Here is a 22,298-nt window from a genome sequence, read left to right as displayed (position 1 = left end):
CTGGGAAGGGCAATCACACAGATAAGCAAACTAAAAACTAAGAGAGACAGCAACATATCTTTATGAGCTGTATGTTACAAAAGGGGACATCGTTTCTCCTACTGTTGGAATAACCTCAAAATTCTAACTCGGGAAAGGCGAGCTCGCAGGGCATAGTCATTCCTCGCGGGCCACACAGCAAGAACCACTATCACACAATATCAACGATCAGCATACTCAGAGTATACGCTTAGTCAGTACAACAGAATGTACTATTACAATCGGAATAGTACAATAGAAATTTCCAACTGCACGGAGGATTTTTTTACTCAAGCGACCTGCAACGACCGAGAAAAAAACAATTTTTGAAAGAAATTGAGCGTCAAGGTTAATTCATACAATTTACCAGTGATTGTTGACACAGGCTTATAGTCATTATGATACAGGAAAAATTTGCCTCCAAATTACAAGTCATTTGATACACACAGCAGAGCATCGTTAATAAAGTTCAACCTCGATCTCTGATATAAATCCTCACTTACCACATCAAAAAATCGCTGCACACAATTTATTGTACTAGTACAGTGATACATTCTCATACAGCACAGAAGATACTGGTTACTCAACATAAGATACGGATAGATGAAAGTGCTTCATTTCATCACCGTTCTTCACTTATTCCACTAGGAACATAGGATCACATTGATAAACAGATACCCTGTTAGATTCTTACATTATAAAGGAGACAAGCATTAGCAATTTTTTCATTCCAATTGCTAATACTAAGGAAATCAAACACTAAAGAATTTAGATTATTGTTAAATGTGCAGGCTTGTAACAACTATACGAAATGCTTGTCCATACATTTTCAATCAACGGGTGATGTCTTACACGTTAAACGCATCACCGCCGCTGAGAACCTTGTTATTGGCTCATATACAAGGTGAGACATAAGTCTGTTAATACCCCTGTAGCACACGAACGGCTTGGCGCTCACACTTGGTTCATGATATATGTTGTTCGATGGGTAATGGACCATACTGCACGACATGGTTGCCATCTTGGATCCAACTGTGGATTTTTAAATGGGAAGGGGGCATGCGGGGTATCATTTGACACGAGAGACCACCTAATTAAGTGAAAAGGGAAAACTATTGAAGGCTCACGAGAAGCAAGAGAAATATTTCGACAGAAGACCACAGATTACCTTTGTATCCTAGCCAGAAATTAATTTACTTCCAGTTTCGACATAAAGGCAAATATTAACAATGGACGAATATTTATTATGGTTCCGCGATCGTAATTTCAAGATTAAGCAACAATCTACACAGAATTGGCTGAAAAGTTTATAGATAAAATACAAATTATCTCGATTAATATAATAAAGCCTTACTATAATAACAATGAACATAAGAAATATATGATTAGGAGAGAGAGAGAGAGAGAGAGAGAAAGAAGAATTTTAGGAATGATAGAAAAAAATGCATCGAAAGATTGCGATCTTGACCAATAATTAGTTTTTGGATCAGGGGCCACAAAATTTTTGAACGACCCCTACATCGAGTTTTCGTATTTTTTACGGCATAAGCACATCATACTGAGTTAAGTTATAGTTTGGGTACATTATATGTAATTCTCCAGATATAAGCCCCCCCCCCCCACACACACACACAAAATGCCTGAAACTTATTGGATCTAAAAAAAAAAAAAAGTCTAAAGATAACATGGCAAGTTGTGCCAACTATACATCTCACGTTTTAGCGGCAACAGAAAAACGTTGGGAAGGCAAGAACAATATAAAACTGAACGACATACAATATATGATACAATCTAAGATAAAAATACTTCCTTACCTTATTATACAGAAAAGCAGATACGCTTCTTCCCATCCACAGGAAAATTTTTCGTAACGAAGTTACTGCTTGATTCTTTGCCATGACGCTGCTTATATGTATTTGCAACGTTTTTCAATTATTTCCACAATTTGGCCTGCTTAATACTTTTCAAGAATTAATATGCTTTCCTGACTTCCCTCCTTTTCACAGCTCTAATCCCTAAAATAAAATATTACAATATTTAATATGTAAGTCGTTCGGAAGTTCATTAACAAGAGAAAAACAAGAGGAAATTAATTTTTATATTACTAGAAGAAAGTTACTCAGACAATGCACTCATCAGGATGCATCAGAGAGCTAGGTATAAATCATCATTGTAACTACTTCTAGTGGGAATCATAATATAAACCCATCAGATCGAATAATAACTGTTCCTTAAATCTTAAGGTAATATACTCAAATTATCTGGTCTAAATAGTTTATATACACGCCATTTAACATTAACTAGAAAGCAATTTCCCCATATCAAATTTGTGTGTGTTGACTAACCTTTAAACGTCCATTCACGCAACTGCTGCGTCGGGGCTTTAAACCTCAATAGCTCAGCTCAAAATTAAGGTAGGAAGATGATTTTGATACCAATGTATTCCTGAAGGATGCAGCTTTCCGCCAGTGTGCATTTTATGTTGTGTGGGGGAGAGTAAATTTGTTTTCTTAACAGATTTTTGGGGAGCATTCAACCCCTTGGGGCACTCATAAAAATTGGTATGTGAAGCAATGAAGTAGACCACTACATGGTAATATTCTGTATTTGTACTTGTTGCTTATATGGGGGAGGGCAAAGCTGGCCAATTCCTGGAGTTTGTTTTTTGACGTAAATTACATCTATTTTTACGACTAACATCAATTACTCAGCCCCTAATTAAGTTAGCTAGAAATATGATTTGGTATCAATGTATTTCTGACGGATGAAGCTTTCCACCAGTATGCATTTTATGTGAGGGGTACCATGGGCAAAGGGGAGACGGTGAAGTTTTTTTTTTTTTTATTTTTTATTTTTTTGACAAGGAATTTCCATCTCGCTTTGTATTGCAGCAGTGACTACCATTTTATATGAAGGGTAAGGGGAAAAAAGAAGGAATGTCACAAAACTGCATTTTTGAGAAAACAACGTTTTAATATTGAAAACCGCGTATAAAATGAATAGAGTTAGTCAAATCTTTTGCCATTTTCCCTGGACATTTCTACATTTACACATGCATGGTATATACAGTCAAATAGTACCAAGATTCACCAAAAGATAGGACAAAGAACTCCATAAAGTACACACATGGACATTCCTTGTTTTTTCCTTACCCTTTATATATATATATATATATATATATATATATATTCTGGTCACAAGTGTCTGGCCTACACAATAGCATCATTTTATCAGCGTAGGGTGACTGCAAGGGTTGCCAGGGCCCCGCAGTCAATTTTTCATATCTCTTATGATTTTTTATTCCTTCTACGAATATGGTGGGAATTGCACGAATCTCGTTAGAATCTGGGTCTAGAAGCTTTCCAACGGTGTATGAATCATGACTCTGTGATAATTAGAAGGATAAACAGAGCCCCAACGTGAGAGTACGATTTTGTTAAAATCCCTGACAGGCATCTAAAGGTTAAGCAATACAGACTAAATAGTTTCTTTAGCTACAAAACATTACTACCTAGGTATACTTTATGGATTCTTAGTATACGTAGCAATACGAACAGACTGTGTCTCCTGTGGCCTTATGATTATGCGATATCTTTAAAATCATACTGCTCACATCAACCGTCACTTAACGTCCACGAATTATCATATTCTAGTTTCAAGAATTACTGACTTGAAGGGGATCCAAATTACTACATTATATAGTTATAACCAAAGAGGTAATAAATATAGAAATAATAGCGCTAGCTTCTACTGGTAAATGGACAACTAATACTTAAACGGAATTCGGGTCAGGATTAAATATCTGTCAATGATCCAATTTCCTGTTTGTTGTACTTCCATAACTTGCAGCCTCCATAACTGTACTTCCGTAACTAACAGCCCATATATGTGTACACAATTCTTAAAGCAGTACGTTATAAAATAACACAATAAATTAGTCCAAATACTTAATGATACATATACACTTACAAAATGATAACTATACACGTTTACAAAGGTGCCTATTAACATTATGGTATTCTACCTTTCAATGATTTTCACCCTTGATCTTTTCTTACACATGTCTATGTTCTGACATGAACAACCTATGTCGCGATTTGAAACACGTAACTACTCAACGCAGAAGCCTTGAGAATACTGAAATGAATTTGAGTAACGCAAGATTAGGGTTACAACTAAATTACCAAATGCGGACATTTCTTCAGACTTCTCATTAAAAAGCTGAACTTTCTTTCTTCTGTCTACTGAGGGTTAATTATCGATAACATTTTCAGTCGCTGCATTACTGCTCGGAATTGCGAAATAAATCTGAAATTTTAAGTCAACTGAATGTTTAATTGCTATTGTTACTTCTGAAAAATTCGCACCACCACTTGTTATAGCCATGAGTAGAAGACGGAAAGTTCATGATGTAATTAAAGCATGAATTATGAATTTAAAAATCATCATTTTTATCCATAAAATTGGCAATTCGGTAGGTGAAAATGGAACGAAGTTTTTTGTAATATCTTAACTGTTGGATACGTGCATAACATTTTTAAAAATTACAAGGACAGTATTTGTAATTAAGAAATCTTTGGAAGCAGAAGCAAAATAGTTAAGAATCACCTGTAGTCAAATAGCAATGTTTTTCAATAGTAATTAACATTTAGATAACAATCACGAAAAAGACGAAAGCAAACCTCAAGGTAAATTAAAGTTCAAAAATACTTATTTTTATATCATTAGATAACAACAATATTTTGTCAGAAAATGTAATTAGAACTTTCCTAAGATTTTGTAAATTTTTATGCTGGCTTTTGGCAAAGTAAAAATAATTAAGGCAAACAAGGACAATAGTCCATATAAAATGACCAAGTTTGCAACTAAAAGATCATTCCGCATTCTGCATTTGGATCCTGCATCCAGCATCGAAATGGAAAGATCAATACGAAATTACAAATACCGCAAGAGAGACCATTGTTTGGTCAAATCCAAGCGAAAAATGCAATAAGGTACAGTATGACTACAGAGAACTTTAACTGTCTATTTTGCATGTAACATGATATTAGGTCCTCTCTGAAAGTGACAGGAAATATTTTAATACTTAAATATTTAGCTAATTTCTGTTTTGTTAAGTATTGAGTAAAATTATAAATGATCTGTTATGCAGTTAAGCTGACAAGTCAGTTGTTTCATTAATAAAATATTATCAATTGTGACAATAAGAGATTGCAACCCCTTCGTATAATTTCACTCTTTTGATTTTTATTTATTTAATATTTTAATTTTTTTTCTTATGGTACAATGAAAAATAATATGACCTACAAAATGTCCTTAAAAACATGGATATGACCTAAAAATTGTGAAAAATGATTATTAAATTAGTAACTAATATTAAGAGAATAAAACATAGCAAATGATGAGCATCGCGTCCGCGATATCAGAAAAAAAAAATAAGGTAGCTTCTTCAGTTGACATATGTAAATTTTATTTAAATTAAAATAACCAAATGAAGTACAAATTTAAACAATTAAATGAAGAAGACAAATACACCAAATTATTCAGCGTAAAATGCACTTGTTTCTGGCATCTCAGCCTACTATGTAGCATAATTTGTTTGCATATCCTGTGGGTAACTGCAAAGATAAAGAAATAACGGCTCCAGGTAAACCGTGTAATTATTGTCTAGAATTAACAAAAACTGGGAAATGAAAAATGGGAAAGTGAAAATCAGGGACACATTCGGGGGAAGAGGAACTTCCTTGACACGCTGTCTCTTTTCGCCAAGATACAGACCAACGAATAAGTAACAAATTTAAACGTTAGAAATGATTTTAACAAAAACTAGCTGAACCTGCGCTCTTTCCACACCGCATCATTTACATATGAGCATGAATTTTCTTGTCTTTCCTCAACATATGGACATGTCCCTTTACACACACAAGCGAAAGACGTCTTGATAAAAATAGGAAAAGGGTACCATAAAGGAGACATTTATACATTATTTTCTCAATATCTCGCAGTTTAAGCTTTGAGCCTACTTCCAGTTGGATTTTCTAATTCATGTATGACCAGTGTTTTCTTCCTTCTTGCGTGCTGTATGTAATAAGATAATAAATTAAACACACAATTATAATGTTAGTGATATATGGTGTTCATTGGGGAAAACACTCCAAACAATAAAGATTTATCTTAGACTGGAGAAGTGTTATCCTTCGTTTTTCATTATCATTTGGCCAGGACACAAATGCCTGAGGATATACAATCCCTGTATACAACTATGTTGTGTTGGAATGTATAACTCGTAGGATATGACGCTTTATTTTTTCAACATTTCAACACTTCCAATGTACCCCTAAAAATGTAATAAAGAAATAACAGCCTTTTAAAAAATATATATTGAATTAGAACTGGACAATCTACACAAAATTTGCAATCGATCAAGTCAAAACGGCACGTTTCTTAGCACTTGTGGTTTTCGAGATCTCATTGTCGAAAGGATTCCGAACAAACATATAAACCTATCATTTTAATATATAGACTAGCTGAACGAAAAGTATACAGACGAATAAAATACCTAGTGGAGAGCAAGAATCTGAGTTTTACGTCCCACGATTATGCCAGCTAGGCTAAAGAAGACTGTGATGATGAAATAATGAATGAAATGGTGAAATGAAGAAAGTGGAAGGAAACGGGAGAACCTCGAGGAAACCCAAGCACACGGTGTTTGCCCACCACAAAGTTCACTTGGCGCGAGCTGGGATCGAACCAGGGACCCCATGCACCAGAGGTGAACTTTCTACTACTGAGCCACCGCGGCCCCATAGGCTAAAGTAGTAGTGGAGAGCAAAGAAAGAATGAAAATAAGAAGTGTGATTAAAAGTTAAGAGTAAACAACGGAAATAAAAGAGTAATTCTTGGTAGGGTATGTTAAGATACATACAGAAATAGTAATGCAACGTTGACAACAGGTTCAGGTGGATCTAATCCGGGGCCGCCGTCTGCGGAAAATTAGCCTAATGTACTTCCTATTATATAAAATTTTTAACCTCTTTATATCATGTATACGGTGCTCGAAAATTTGATTCGGCGCTAGACCCGTATTTCGTGTCGTTATCTTTCGAGCCATTATATATATATATATATATATATATATATACATACACATACTTATGTGTATGCATGAGACCCCCTAGTGATTTTCTGGCTACGCCACATCTCTGAACTATCATGCTGTCGTCGTTGGTCACGTGATAACTACTCTCCAAGAATTATTCAATATTGCATGTAGAATTGTCATTGACAACCTCCGTTAACCCCTGCCCCCAGTGTTTCAACATGATAGGAATGACTTATGTATAGCTTAAATTACATTAGATTAGGTAGGTTAGGTTTTGTTTGACTTGATTCATTTAGCACATTGGTTTGGGTGCAGCGGGGCTGATCGGAACTTAACCCTCGATTTCAATGAAAACTATGGAAAGGCGTCACATCGCATCGCCTATTAAATAGTCTTATTAAAACAACCTGTCATTTGTGATTTATCACACTTTTGAGAGGCTCCAGCTACTAACCTAACATATAGTTATTTCTAAAATGCGGAGAAGAATCAGAAATACACGAAAAAAAAAAAAAAATCAAAAGAAAAAAAAACTAAGACAAAACACTGTGTAATGCGAGGAAAATTAAGATGCAAAATGTAATAGTTTGAAAACCGGGTCTAGGAAAATTGAGTGTACGGAAATTTTGGTGTAAGGTAGATTCGGTGTAATACATATTGAATATTACCACTTACGATAATTTACGACACTTCATATTGTAAAAACGAAAACCATACAATGTAACGAATAAAATGTTATTACCTATTAAAAGAAAAGCAAATTTATTTTTCTGCCTTGAGTCCAATACCTCTTGCATGTTTTTTTCGCGGGGTATTACTATAAACTACTTTTCATCACACAATGAAGCTGAGACTTTTTGTCATAAATAAAACAATTACAACTATAAGTTCAGAGAATAGTTATAGGAACAATTAAAAACACCTTTCCTACATAGTTCATCATAGAACATATACAAGATGATTCTTTTAAAACTCATGGATTTCATTTGGTTCTAAGGGGCCGCGGTGGCTCAGTGGTGGAGCGTTCACCTCTGGTGCTTGGGGTCCCGGGTTCGATCCCAGCCCTCGCCAAGTGAGCTTTGTGGTGGACAGGGTTGGCTGGTTTAAACCAGCTGGTTTTTTCAAAACAACCAACTGGTTTAAACCAAAAAACAAAAAATGTTCACAAAAGTGTAAGTGTTTGTAAAATCTTGATGAACACACATTTGTGGGTTATTACGTTTCACTTCCGTATATTATTCGTATTATATTCAGACCTAAATTCCCCATTCATTACTCAAAAAGATTATACTACAAAAGCAACTTTTTTTTAAAAAAAAAAAAAAAAAGTTTATAAATGTTTATTTTGAGATTTTTTGTAGTTATTATTGTTATGTAATTGCAATCGAAGAAAAATTCTAAATATTGTTTCGTTTCAATGTTTACTATTGATAAAATACATCGAAAGTGCCGTACTTTGTGTGTGTGTGTGGGGGGGGGGGGGGGGGAGGATCATACAGACCCCACGAGAGGCATTTAGTGAGATAAGTATCTTTGGTATCTATATTTATGTATAAATGAGTCTGAGCCAAAGTGGACTCAAATAATTCCTATCTTTATTCACTTTTCTTATTGATATGCAGATTAAGTCGGTGTATTTCTTTAATTTGGACCAACAAAAGTCGTTGTTAACTAACTTAAACTAAATTAGTTCTTCTGTACTCCGTAGTACTTTGAAATTGTTCATATGTAATTCTGTGTAATAGTTTCACTTGTGCAAATGTTTATCTTTTTGTCCTTCTGAAATGACTCTTGACAGTTATATTAAAAAGCATGTAAAGATCAGTACAACCTATTTTTATCAGGATTCCTTCGTGAGTTAGTCGGCAGACGTATCGCATTTGTGACCAATTAGTCCTGGTTCCGAGTTCAAATGAAGGATAATTTCTCTCGGATGTAACTCGAGAAGCGGTTTTTATTCCGCTTTAAGCTTATGTGACCCCTTCCAGCATAACCCAGTTGTTGCATAATAACATTAAGGCGAAACAAACTTATTTCTGTCCATATATGATATGAATATATAGAGCAAATTATTTAAACCATAAAAACCTGGTTTAAACCAAAAAAAAAAAAAGAAAAAAAAAATGTTTTTTTTTTGGTTTTTAAAATAAAAACCATGATTTTTGCCAACCCTGGTGGTGGACAAACACCGTGTGCGTGGGTTTTCTCGGGGTACTCCCGTTTCCTCCCACTTTCTTCATTCCACCATTTCATTCATTATTCATCATCACCGTCTCCTTTAGCCTAACCGGCATAACCGTGGGACGTAAAACTCAAAGATTTCATTTCATTTTTTTTTCATTTGGTTCTAGAATTTCTAACTGAAGTCCGATTTTCATGCGGTTTTTTGGCAAATGATCAAGGAACGTTGGGGGATTTATGGAACTATGCTTACTGGTTTAAATTCATTTGGGGTAATATCGGCCACGCCTCTAGAAAAGCAGCAAATATTCGCCACTGTACCGAATTAGGTGCGGTGTGGAGATTTGAGTTTCTTCGTTAGATGGCAACCTCGCGACGGTCAATAAGAAACAGGAAACTGGGCCGTTGTATTGAGAATTATACTGTGCTACTGTACCCCTATGATCAGGACACAGTTACAATAATGTACAGATCGCGCCGTGTGGACTTTGTGGTGGACAAACACCGTGCTCGTGGGTTTTCTCGGGGTTCTCCCACTTTCTTCATTTCACTCAATTCTCATCATCACCGTCCCCTTTAGCCTAACCGGCATAACCGTGTGACGTAAAACTTAAAAGATTTCATTACATTTGACTAACACCTAATTTGTATTCTCACTAACACTTAATTTGTATTCTTCAATTTCGCTTCAAATATCCAATATCTCATTCGAACTGTAACGTACAATGGCGAATATTTGCTTTTTTTCTTGTGGCCTGCTCGATATTACCAAGGATGAATTTAAACAAGTAAACATAATCCCATAAATCTCCCATCCTCCCTTGATGATTTACAACAAACCGCATGAAAACCGGACTTCAGTTAGAAATTCTAGAGCCAAATGAATCCGTGAGTTTTGAAAGAATCACTCTCCATATACATATGTAAGATGCAAAAATATATTGATCAAAAAAGTCTTAGTGGAAAGGGCAATATAAAGCAGGATGGTTTTATCAGATAATATTTGTACAAATAGTTAACCTCTCCTCCAATCAGACACTTTAGTTTGTTTAAGTTAAGGGAAACAAGTACTGCAAACCTATTGACTCCTTATTGACTTCTCCAATCAGGCGTAGATACTTTAGTTGAGGCATTTATTTTTACACCTTTTAGTAACATAAATAAACTATGTCGTTTTTGAAGAATTTAGATTTAAATATTTATTTATAAAATAGACATAAAATCGTGAGAACATTTTTGAAAAATCTACAATTTTCAACTTTACCCGTCCAGTAACCTACATTTTTTTTTCTGGAAGTAGAAAATTCTAGGAGACATCCTCCAAAACAGCATAAAAACTGAAGTTTTAAATTAAATGTCGATTGGTAGCGATGGTCGCTTCGCTAAATTACACGAACGGACATAGAAAAACAAATTTCTCGTCATGTAAGGGCCATTAAATGTTAAAATCCGTCGAAATCTAGAATTCAAATTAATTCACGGTCACAATTTTTTAAAATTTGGTATAGTAGACAGTAAAAGTACGTTCTACACAAAGTTTGAACTTAAAACTAATACGATCATTTATCCTCAAAGTTGAGTTTTTAATAAATCCTACGGTCTACTACAACGAATATTTCCTTACACCGAACATTCCCCACACCGAGTTTTCCGTACACCGAAATTTTCCTGCTCCCTTGAAAACCACATAGTTTGCCCGCTTACAAAAAGTGTTAGAGAAAGCGAAAGTAACCGCAAAAACAACCCCTGCTTCTTCGGCACACGCCAACCTTTGAGCTGCTCGCCTCGACTGCACGCTACACGATCGGCCACCAAACCATTCTAACGTACCTTGTCTTCACAGAATTATAGAGTCTAATAGAAAAACACCTTTCTAGAAAATAAAGAAATTGTGCTTAAAAACATAATAAACTAATACACTTATCTATGCTGACATATTGCTAATATGTAGCCATAAAACGCACTGATTGCCGAACCATACTTTCATGCCTCCATTTCTAGAACTAAATCGTGTCATACCAGAATTTATGGGGACATAAATTTCTATAATTTACAGAAGAAATGTTATTCACAAAATTCTACAAAATATATCAGGATATCACCTCTTTACCTGCGTAATAATGCGAAAATACGAAATGGAAATCTGCACTTCCCAAGTAGTACTCCGTAAGATATGATAATGTGAAGGCAGTGTATAGTGACCATAGAAGTGTCGCAAAGCTGTGCAATACCCAAGCCGTGTGTTTCTATGCAATTTAAAGTGTTTTCTACTATCTTCGTTAAAAGTATACCCAACATCGCTGACCCGCCTGATCCCTACGAACGCACTCTCGCACAGACCCTCCTGCTATTATGCTCTAATTCGGTTAGATAGCATTCATGATTTTGTGGTTACCTATCATATGTTCGTTTTCATTTTAAACTGGTTCGTGTTTTATGCACTTCCCTTTTAAGGCAGTAAGAATGCATCTTCCTTTAAAAGAAATTCATTATTCTTAGGACAGCATGGAGTTATTACTGCTTGTGAAATTTGAAAGGAATTGTCTGAGTTCTTGTAGTTTTTTTTTTTTCATTTTTTTTAAAAAACCCTTCTGGAATCTTCACAGGAGAAATAACTTATCGTCGTTATTACTGCAATCTATCGTATGCCAAACAACAGCCAATTCCAATTTAACATAACCAAATCTGATGTTTCTTCAATTACCAGTGGGGAAATATCTTTCTTCTTATGGGTCCGGCACATATTACTTAAGAACGCTGCTGCTGGTAATTTTGATTACAAAAACAGGAAATTATTTTTCTGTGACATACGTCTTATTTCATTATCAACGACGTTGTAAGGTTGCTTATGAAATATTTGTGATGAAAAAAAAAAAAAAAAAAAAAGCTCATGTCAGACTTCAGTAAAATGTCCGAGCAGTTTTATTACTGGGTGCAGAATGAGTTGAGGAAGGTTGACTACAACTACAGTGTGGGCACATACGGCGTAAAACTCGACTGCAGTGTATAAAACTAGAATTAACTTAAAATCACAATCCAACTTGTGCTAGGCGGCCACTAAAAACACAACTTCGAATAGAGTCAGGGCAGGATCATAGCAGGGGCTCCCAATAGAATTCGTCCGTAAGGAGAAAGCGTGTGCACTATGGTTGTTATGTGTGTGAACTACACAGAACAACACAACCAACGTATCTTCCACTGGAATTTTCACCAATCCTATCTTCTTCCTTTTATTGCACGTTTTACTTTACCACATACCATGTTAAGCTATTAACTTCAGCATATCTCTTCGCGAATGTTGTATGCTCGCATTTCTGACATTACATCACATTGTTGAAAATATCTTATTACGTTCTTTTGCTATATCGTAGGAATATGAGCAATAGAAGAATAGGAATTCCTTGAAATCCTATTGTTTTATCCTTTCACACGTCAGATAATTCAAATTACTGTTTTAGAGTTCCTCCATGGATAAGCGGTGAGCATACGCGCCTTTGGCGTGGGAGACCCAGGTTCGATTCTCGGAGGGAGCTCATATGGCTCGGATTCCACCTTAATCAGTAGGCCCGCGTCTCATATAGCCCTGCTGCTGAAAGGGACGCACTCAAAATCAACTCAAACTGCTGTTTTCAGACAGCTCACTGGAACAAGACTTGACACTTTCTGAATACCTTTTGGAATACTTCGATCCTTAAGAAACACGACTTACAACACTACGTATTATCGCTTCCTTGTTTAACAATACTTCTCGCGTTTTACGCATGCTATAGTAGGATTCAAATATATGTTGATCTTTCGAAATCATAGTTCTGTAAATGCTGCCAAATTGTACCCCATAAAATATTCATCTAGACAACCTTTTACTTTCCTAATTCCATTCGGTTATTGGGCTTTTGGCATCAATAGCCATATTAACGCATAAGGCATACGGGAAGGCGTCCCTTGGCGATCACACTACCCAGGAAAGGGAAGGACGGAAGCGGCCTGGGACCTATGTTAGGTACCAGGGTGGAAAAAAATCATGATTTTTTTAAAAAAAATCATTTTTGTTGATTTTTTTGATTTAAATCGATTTTTTTGATTTAAATCAAGTCTTTCTCCTAGTAAATTACAAGTCGCAAACTGAAGAAAAAGCATTAGGAATTAGTATTAAATGCTAATTATGCCATTTCAGTGAAAGATTTAGGGTTGAATTTTGAATTAATCCCCATTGTTAACCTATATCAATCCCAAAATAATGTTTCTTAATCCTTTTAAATTATGGCTTCTTTTTAAAAGGTAAATTATAGACTTTCAGTCAAGCAGCTATAACATCATCCCTATTTATCCTAGGTTCATGGTTTATACCTCATTCTCTTTAGAATAGAACAACCTTTGAAACGGTAACATTCACATTTCCCTATGATGTCCCTGGAGCGGGATATTTTGAGAAAATGGGATTTTTCTGATTTTTTTTTTTCAAATTTTGATCCCCTCTGGACTCCATTGTGTTAACGCACATATCTCAAAATCAACTGGGAAATACTAAGGGTTGTACTAAATGTGTGTATAAAATTTCAAGCTGTCTTGAATAGTAAGGGCGGGGAAAATATTTAACAATGAGCTAAGAACATCCCCACAATGCCCCAGATAACCCGCATGTAATGTAAACATTTCATCAGACATCCATATTTATCCTAGGGTCGTGATTTGTACATTATTCTCTTCATATATAAAAGATTTTCAATCGTACCATTCAAATGTCTCCATCGTGTATCTGGGGCGGAAAAGTCACGAAAAAAGGGATTTTCTGTTAAAAATATCCTTTTATACTTTTTACTCCTCTGGACCAATCTCCTGTTTTAAGGTAGAGATCTAAAACACTGAAAAATACTAAGGGGTGCATTGAATAAATGTGCAAAATTTCAATCTTCTAGGTACAAAAGTAAGCCCGCGAAAAATAATATCCACCAAATACCCCAGATTACCATATAAAACAGGATTTCAGGTGCCAGCTTCCTGAAACATCCCTATTTATCCTAGGATCATGGTTCGTACGTCATTCTCTTCAGAATAGAACAGCCTTTCGAACGGTACAATTCATATGTCTCCATCCGAATCTCGAAAAAAGCTATTTTGTTAAAAAATATCCTTTCTTTTTTTACATTTTCCCCTGTGAACACCCCCTCCCTTTCTGTTTTCACGCAGAGATCTGAAAACATCTTAAAAATACTAAAGGGTGCACTGAACGAGTGTGCAAAATTTCAGTCTTTTGAATGCAAAATGTAAGCCTGCCAAAAAATAAGAATAATAGGCATAACAAAAAATATCTTTTTAAATTTATGATATCATACACTATGTTTCGACGCAGAAAGGCATGAAAGCACATGTAACATGTTCTAGAATGCCTCCAGCCTTGAAAAAAGACGAAATAAAAAGGTTTATTGATACTTTTTTAATCGAATAATTAAGATTCGATTTTTAATAGAATAAAAATAGGTAATATAATTTAAAAGGTTAAGCATTAAGGAAAAAGTATAGCAACGTTTATCAAAATGACACTTTTTTCACAAAAGCTACTGATATTTGGTAGGAGCATATTTTTTTTAAAAAGATTGGAACTAACTTGAGGCAGAAATACATAAATTTCGCTTAAGTTATAAATCTTTAAAAAAAATCGGAGAGGGGATAGGACCCCTCTAAATACGCCCTATTATGTGGGAACAAACAAGCAGACGAGCACACGAAAGCATTTTCGTCTTAAATGTCGATGGTGATTTTCCCGTTGGAATAGTCAACGATTTAAAAACCCAAACTTATTGTTACGAAGAGAAGAAAGCAGGATTGTTCCGTTACCCGTTCAAAAAGGGATTTTCCCTAATCATCCTGTGTATGACACTTGTTTTCATACTATGCTGTACATATTGTACATTTGAGTCTCATTGTATTATGATTATTAACTTCCGTAACCGAAATAACAGAACAAAAACGGGATTTTACTTATTTTCACTTTAAATTATTTTGTTTCGGAATTTGATTTAAATCAACGATTTTTATTAAAAAAATCAAGTGATTTAAACCTTGATTTAAATCGTGATTTAAATCAGACTGATTTAAATCAATCCACGCTGTTAGGTACCATCCCGACATTTGGCTAGTCTGAAAGAGGAAGGTATGAACAGCTCACTTAGGATGGTTTGATTGAAAAAGCTTTATTTTCTTTCTTTCTCTCTTTATTTTATTTTATTTATTTATTTTTTTGACCTAGTGTCCCTACCGGGGGTTCGGGCGTTGAGAACGCATCTGTTCTACTAGGTTCGTATTTGGCGTAAGAAAATACGAAAACTTTCACCAATATTCAGTCAGTGCTTCATGGTGCTGAACTAGGTTAATGAAATTACAATTTTCAGGTATTTAATTTTTAATTATTTTTTTTTTATTATTATTAAGACGAGCTAGTCCCATTTCAAGTACATAATTTTATGAGCTGATCGTGCTTCAAGTTAATTAACCTATAGCATTGGCTTTGGTGGAAGTGGTCCCATGTTCTATTTCCCGCGGGGATACTCAGTTGAAAAGGTGTAACAGTTCTTTAAGGCAATCCGTTCTGAAAGGTTTTACCTTTATTTTCCTCAATCAAACGAGAGAATGGTGTCTAACACAGGTCCCAGACTGCTTCCTTTTTTAACCCGCATGTGCTTACTGAGGAATGTCACCCCTCATATGTGATGTGCTTAAGGCCATAGATGCAGACAAATCCAAGATGTGTAAATACTTCTTTTGGGTAAACTTTACAATACATGCTGCAGCTGCGCATCGATAAGTAGGACCGCTTTAAAAGGGTATAACAGAGCAGGGTAGGGCAGAGTAGTAGAGTAAGATAAGAATAAGTATGGCAGGGGTAGGAACGAGTTAGCTTAAGGTTAGGGAAGTTTTGACCCATTTTCATACAATTAATAGTGTGTAACTTCTCGTTTGAGTGAGTATACCAGCTGGACCGGGCATTTTACTTGTTGCATGGAGAGTTTGTTCCTTCCATCATGCGTATCTTTTAACGAGATTTTGAATTTTCAATCATTGCTTTTCGTGAATTTTTGTACTTTAGTTTCCTTGCCTTCATAACTTGCTTATTTTCTTAGATTGTCTAGTGTACGAGCTTTATAGAAATCAGGAAAACGCAGTGGTTGTTGCTGTGGATTTTTAGTAGTTTATACACTGAATATTTAAAGTTTTAATGTTACCATGGGAACTTGGTATGGATCTAAATTCATCAACATTTGGAACATGTTATATTTTAATAATTATAGAAACTTTGTAACTTGAACCACCACTCAATTCAGGAGGACCTGATTCCTGGTGGTATTTAAGAAATTGTTCCGAGGAATCGATTCATTAAATGAAGTGACTGAAGTAGCAACTTGCCTTAGTCTATAAAAATAGAAAATGTCGTTCTGAATAATTCATAAATTTTTATTTCTATTCTACAGTGAACTACCCTATTTTTTGAGGGTTAAAAAATACAACTATATAAGTTTTCGGAACGGATACTTTGAACGACATGTACTCTACAAGAAAGTATATACATCAGACGGCCAGCACAAAAAAAAAAAATACTTTTTCAGCACAGGAGGGGTTATGAAATGTGTAAATCTATTGAAATCAATAAAATAAATAAATAAACGATTTCTAGACTCTTCTCCCCTATTATCTGTCGAAAGTACAAGGATCAAGATGCCACAACTGTATCGAGGAGAAGTGGAGAACAGTTGTTCCGTATAAGGGTACATTTGTGCTCACGATATGTTGCCCGTGATAATCACTAATTTTTTAATCGAAACAGATTGAGAATATCCAAGCAAAAGAAAATCAAAAACAGGGATAAAAACTACCTGCAAGATTTCCCATACGCTTAGAAAAAAATCCTTAAAAATTCATTTATTCAAGCTGCGAATTGCTGTAGAATTATTTTACCTATAGCCAGTGTTCGAAGTGGAGAAAATGCAGAGGCGGTATGTTTTATTACAAATTTGACTCTACATACCGGCTATCTAAATGTTGAAATACAGTGAGGGTATGTTGTCTAAAAGATTACATTTCTATTTAGACTGAAAACTATTGGAGGGCTTCCCTGTAGTTAGGGTGGAGGACATGGAGAGATTTTGATCCCCCGCCAACAACTTTGATTTTTAAAAAATATCCCCTTATGTTGTATTATAGAGAATCATACACGAAAATTCTCAAAAAACGACTTTTCATATTAATCTTCTGCGGGAAAACTCCCGGACCCCCACTCGACTAAGGAATATTCCAAACCCCCGGAAGATCCGCCTCCACAGCAGATAACCCCTAAATCCGCCCATACTCAAACCAGGACATTTATATGCATTAAGGCAAGAACACACACATATACATAACAAAGAAACAATTCAACATGGCACATCAAAGTATAAACTAGATGAACTTTCTTGAAGATACTTCATTTTAAAAACAAAAGGTAGGAAAAAGATGGCAAAAATGTAGGTGTTGTCAACTTAGAAATTATTTCTACATAATAAAATATTTTCATGTGCGAAACTGTATAAAAATGGATTTATTAAAGGCATTTTAGCATCGACTCTCTAGTGATGGCATGTCTTGATTACAGAAAAACCAGAGGCGGTATGGCATACCACCACATACATAGTCTCACTTCGACCACTCCACTGCCTATAATAACAATAGCACTGCATCACTAGGGTGGCCCAAAAGTAGCAATACATCCCTGCATTGGTCAAGTATAAAATTCTAGTTCATGGGTTTATTTGCTTCGGCTCTTCCGAGCTTTAAAAAAAAACCTGTCTACCTGATGGATAACAATAAATGATATAAAATGCAGTACGATACTGTATACCTACTTGTGGGCCACCCTCGCCTGCTTTCGTTAAATCTGATCATTACAGTTCCTTGCGAGTTACGAAACTAGTTACCTCGAGAAAGAACACCCGACAAACGTAAATCTGCTAATACAACAAACCATTTAACACAAGATACTAGTTTCGTCAAAAAATACTATTTTGTTTTCACAATATCTTATTCTAAATTAGTCTTTATATGCCGAATTTCTAAAAACGAGTATGGCAGATGATGGGAAACGCGTCATGCTGCCCATAGAATATGTTTTAAGGGATTAAAAGCAGTCAAAAAAATATTTTGCTCACCATAATATACAGCCTAGACATCCGATATTTACGCTAAATGCCATACAACTTATATTTAGCGATAAACAATTACGTATACTGTAAGTTATGTTTGGTCCATGTTTCCTTTGGCACTGCAATGCTGACACGTGTTTAGGAGGATAAAGACCAACTTTATATGTATAATAGAAATTTCAAAGATACTTCAATTAAAATTACAGTAATAATCGTTCCTTACCTCAATATTGTAATAAGAGTATTACATCAAACATTTTGAAAGAAAAAGCTCTTCAAGAATTACACATACAAAGAAACTACCGTTAGTATTTTTGCCCACCACCTGGCCGGTTCGTCCACGAAGAAAAGAGAATGGGTATTCTTCAATGGTCCAGAGATGCCAACCTGAAACGTTATAAAATCCCATCTAGAGAAGGAGAAGTTACCATTTGGGTCCTAAATTTTCCACGTAATATTTCTATAAAATTTAAACTCAAAATTAAATAAACATGCTTAATAAATATGAAAATGAAACTATTGCATGACACTCATTTTCTTCAAAATACGAGTGCGTGCAGATTGATTGTACGGATCCAGACACAAGTTCATGAAATACACACTTCTTTCTCTTTGCATTCACTTGTTATACCTTCGGTAATCATTTTTGAGGTGTGCACTTGGATTCACGGTGAAGATCCACTTTAAGATGTCTTGCGCAAAAACACCAACCAACCTGTGTTAGGTCTCCACAAAAAAAAAAAAAAAAAATACGAATTCTCTATAACTGAGTAAGGGCAGGAGTGCAGCAGGGGAGCCGAGCAGTGGCGAGGGGGTGCATCCATAGGGCGAGGGGGTACACCTCAGCGATTCTAGGTGTACGCGTAAAAGAGGATTGTGGAAAAACACTGCTTTCACGATACAAAGATATCTGATTGGTTCCTTCATTTACGTTTTCATTTAGAAACCTGAAAAAAAAAATTCTTCTTTTCTGCACATCTCCACATCTTAGTACTCTTTCGCGCTGACGATTTGTAACAACTTCAGAAACTTGTAAGAACTTTACGAGCACCTCAATTGGTCCGTTTCTTAACTGTTCACCTTCGTACATCCTGACTCACCTTACTTTACACACTGTGCTAAATAGGTACATGAAAGAGAATGCGTTTGCAACAGGTTACATTTCGATTTTCTACGTACAAATCCGTGTCGGGTGTAAGAACACAAAGTACTTCAACTATTCACATACTGACAGTGATGTAATGCTAATATTTTAGGTGGGTATACACTTCATCCTTTGTTACACACACACACAACAACAACAACAACAACAACAAAACACCTACGCATATATATATATATATATATATATATATATATATATATATATATATATATATATATATATATATATATGTGTGTGTGTGTGTTTGTGTGTTGTTTCATAATTCCTATCACAGCGCTTGGCCATTGAAACTAGACACGAAAACAAGTTTTTTCTTGTTTTTTTTTTTTTTTTAAAGTTGATTACACCGAAGTCAAAAGCGATTTACGAACACAGGAAAGTGCAGAAAATTAAACTTTGAGCATTAATTTCTCAAAGACAAATAGTGTTAGAAGAAGCTGTAGGATTGTGATTTTCAGGGGAAATCATACTTGTATTTTCGAAAAATGCCACATTCAAGATATTCGGGAAATCTCACAAGACTTAATTAAGCCTTGCTCCATTTAATCCACAATTATCTATGAGACCCTGACTTAATTTGTGAAATTCTGTATCTATTTTCTCCATACACTTAAACTTGGTATTTCCTGCCAACACAGGTGTGGTTTCCTCTGAAATTCACCACAACGTTTCCTCTAACATTTATTTGTCTTTGTGCTATTAAGGTTCGAACAAGCAGGATATGTACAGTATGTCACATTCGTATTTATACACATGGTGATCGTAAAGAAAATAGAGCGGTACGCATAAAGAAATGAAGGAAATGTATTTCTGCTTGAACGTAAATACTTCTGAAATATTCATTTGTTGTTACAGATACAAAGAAAGAATCTACAAATCGATATCTTAACTATATATAAAACTCTTGAGCTGACATAAATTATTGAGCTCTTCCTGTAGGGCAACAATGATTAAATTTGGCATGATTGTAGCTTTCTGGAACTGACCGACAGGAAAATTGCCTAAAATGAATATTTTTAATTTTTAGGGAGTCTTAAGAGGGGATGAAAAATTTCCCCATGTTATTTAAATGGGACTTGTTTCGGATCTATAATCTCATGTTTTAGGTACTTAGAATTGGAATAAAAACTTGAAATTCCGTATGCTTGTACGTTTTCGTTAGCACTACCTAAGTAAATCAGTAGAAATAGAAAATTCCAACTTTGGAGTGGTTTTATGGAGAAGTGAAAAATCTTTCCCATGTTATTTATATGGAACACCTTTTACACCCCCAAATTATTGAGCACTTCCTGGAGGGATACAATGATTAAATTTGGCATGATTGTAGGTTTTCGGGACAAACCCACAGAAAAATTGCCAAACGTGAGTATTTTTAATTTTAGGGTTCTACAGGGGGAATGAAAAAATGCCCTTGTTATTTTAATGGGCGTTTTCTTGGGATACAAAATCTTATCTTTTAGATAGTTTAAATATGAAAAGAAACGATAGAATGGTGGGTTCAAGGGGTGCGAGGCCGTGGGCCGAGCAAAGACAATGTGTAGGGGCGAAGCCCACGGATGGGCAGATTCAGGAAATATGAAGAGCAAGTTCACGAAATTCACTGTTAATGCAAAGGCCGATAGATACGAAATGCGAGGCCGTAGGTCGAGCAGACTCAGGGGCCTGGGGGCAGAGAACCCAGCTAACCAAAGGCTAGTTATATACAATAAGTGCGTATTTAAATAAAGATGTGCAATATTTCGCCACATTGTTATTCGTACAGTTAGATATAAACATTGCATGTAAGAAAGAATTATATTAAAAAATAAAATAACTAATACTTTGTAGCGTAGCCTTTAGTTTTAATAACTGCCATACATCGCCGCTGCATAGAATTGACAAGAGTAGTACACGTGGCAGGGCTGATCTTGCCCTATTCTTCCGTCACTTCCGGGATTAGGGTCAGCGGATTGGGGAGGGGTGTGCAATTGTTTGGGCACATTTCAAATTAACCAATCCCTATTTATACCTCCCGTATGTTTGGGATCGTGATCATGTTGGAACATAGAAGTTGGTAGCATCTAGCATGCCCAATTTTTCTCTACTTTGTTTAACATTGTTCCGAAGAATATCGAGGTACATTACCTTGTTCATTGTACCATGAATAAACTGAATTTTACCAACCTCTTTTGCCGACATGCACCCCAAAGCATAATAGAATCACCTCCATGTTTTACGGTGGGTATCGTATTTACAACATTATTGTCCGAATTGGGTTTTCGCCACACCCTGTGGGTTCCATCAGACCCAAAGAGATTAATTTTAGTCTCATCTGACCATAATACATTGCTCCGAAATTCCTGGCTCTTGATGTTCTTTTGCAAACTGAAGTCGTAACATACGTTTCTTACGACTAACGAATAGCCTCTTTCGAGGTATTCGAACATGGTAGCCGTATTTGTGTAGCACTCAACGAATCGTCTCATTGCTTACTTTCTTACCTGCAGCACATTGTATTATATTTTGGACTTTTGGAGCACTCAGTCGGGGATTTGCTCTCACCTGTCGCACAATCACTCTATCCTCCTTCTCATTTAACTTTTTCTTTTTCGGATTTCTTGGTTTATGTCTCATTGAACCACTATACTTAAACTTGTTTACTATATATTGAATTATTGTGTGC

General features: G+C 35.5%; 1 long non-coding RNA gene across 12 annotated transcripts in view; it reads right to left on the bottom strand.

Annotated features, from left to right (window-relative positions):
• LOC145673922 (uncharacterized) overlaps positions 1-19,761 on the bottom strand; it is a 61,778-nt gene extending 42,017 nt beyond the window's left edge. For 2 of the 12 annotated variants that reach the window (XR_014128854.1, XR_014128855.1), the window contains exons 1-2: positions 18,695-19,091; positions 1,833-2,033 (exon numbers count right to left, since the gene is read on the bottom strand). This is a non-coding gene — a long non-coding RNA (uncharacterized LOC145673922). The other 10 variants (XR_014128859.1, XR_014128860.1, XR_014128849.1 and 7 more) reach the window with 10 other exon arrangements.
• Positions 19,762-22,298: the final 2,537 nt, after the last annotated feature.

The sequence above is a fragment of the Thermobia domestica genome, chromosome 17 (genome assembly GCF_964235325.1).
Source record: "Thermobia domestica chromosome 17, izTheDome1.hap1.1, whole genome shotgun sequence".
In the NCBI taxonomy this organism is placed as follows: domain Eukaryota; kingdom Metazoa; phylum Arthropoda; class Insecta; order Zygentoma; family Lepismatidae; genus Thermobia; species Thermobia domestica.
Note: the sequence above shows the minus strand (reverse complement) of the source record. Positions and strands in the feature narration are given on the sequence as shown.